The sequence below is a fragment of the Lottia gigantea genome (assembly GCF_000327385.1).
Source record: "Lottia gigantea unplaced genomic scaffold LOTGIsca_50, whole genome shotgun sequence".
Lineage (NCBI taxonomy): Eukaryota > Metazoa > Mollusca > Gastropoda > Lottiidae > Lottia > Lottia gigantea.
The window spans coordinates 1,396,693-1,398,656 of NW_008709716.1; positions in this window are offsets into that span (position 1 = coordinate 1,396,693).

Consider the following 1,964-nt stretch of genomic DNA (forward strand, 5'->3'; position numbering starts at 1 on the left):
ACTGAACCCCTCTAAAAATCTGATTACCCCAGAAACTTTGTATAAAACATCTATTTGTGATTGCAAAACATTTTGCATTAATTTTAAGGCATTTGTTAGAATATTTCAAGTTTTATTGAATTATAGGGCCTACATGGATGTAATATGACAACTAGTAAGTTCACTGATAAGTATGTCATATACATGTACTCTTTTTTTTTTTTATCAAGTTTGAGAATTTACTTAGATGTTCATTCTAATTATTTAATTCTTGGTTCATATATTGTTTGAATTGTAAATGAAAGTTTTTTTAGCATGTATTTAGCATATTGGTCTGGTGTTTTCTGTTCTTTTGTTTGTTACAAAGTTCTCATAATATATGTATGGAGCTTCCCAGAAGTTCCTCAGAGTTTTAATAATTTTCATATTAAATATATTTATATATATTTGTATACTGCAATAAAGTTGTCAATTCTTCATGTTACTGCACATTTTGCTTTCATTCTGAGAGGAGATGGTAAGGACAACAATTATTTTACATATAATGCTGCAAGCATATGTACAACTGATCAAGAACACATGAATGTAGATGTATTCATAAAAAAAAACTTTAAACGTTAAATTTCTCTTTTTAAAACAGACTATTTATTCCATACATTAACATCCAATTTTACAATGTACAATAATATTATATATAATGAGATGATTCTAATGGGGACACAATTCAGGCTATTTCTAATATTAGCACTTCTTTTAGAAATCTTCATTAACACCAGAAATTAATCAAATAACTAAGTTCTTTAATGCAATTGTTATATTGGGGCTGTGGTCTACATATGACAACATTTTAAAGTTAATACTATTTTTAGGTGCTGAACTATTTAAAGGTTTTGTACCCAAACTATTAAAGTTTATCACTAAGTGCTATAACACAGCTATAATTTAACTAAGTAATGGAAATAAAATAAATATATATCTTAAATCATTTTGAACAGTTTAAATAATATTTGGACCAAAAATAGGATTCCTTCTGTCATAGAACATTTCCAGTGAACTAATTCAGTGAAAAAAGGAACATTATGTCATCAACCTATGCAGCATCTTTACAATATCAAACTATTACAACCTATTAGCCACCTTTCATCAATCAGAACTATTGACAGAAAGACTGTAACCATTATGTCTTAGTATTTACAGACTTTGAGTCCAGTTCTCTGATTCTGACATTTGCTAGCTTACAATCCAATCAAATGAATGTATTTACAAACTTCCATGATGCTATTTTAGTCAAGGTATAATCTGAAGGTCATAATAGCTTGACATTGTAAAGATGCCTATGCAGTAGTAGTATAATGCAAAAAGAAAAGTGCATTTTCAAAGCTAAAATGGTGACAACAATTTTGAAATGTTATTCAATTATCTGTTTTTGTCGTTTGTGCACCAGGTACTAGTAATATAATTCATTAACCACTTTGTGCTAACAACATTTAATGACATTTTAGTCCTACTTCTAATCATAATAAATATAGAAAGTGGAATGTAGAGAGCCATCATATTCCACACTTCCATTGATCTCTTCAATGGTCATAACATACACATTGTGATCAAGATGTCAATGATATATAGTCACAAAACTTTGGAATAACGATGCAGGTAGAAATAGCAGTCATGGATAAAGTCAAATTGCCATATATGAGGCAAAACTGGCAAAACATAACCAGTGAATATTTTAGAAACCAATTGAGAACTTTGTATCAAAATTGGGATATTCAAATTACCAATAGAATACATGCACACTAGTTGGAAAGCTGCTAATTGGTTGCAACCAAGTATGGTGAGAAAAAATACATGAGAATTTTGCTATTTTTCTTTATCACAACATAAATTGAAATACAGCTAAAAACAATTAGTAAAGACTATGGACAAGATAGCAAACCATGATGGATAAATTACTTTATGATAGATGCTTTTTTTCTGAGATTGAC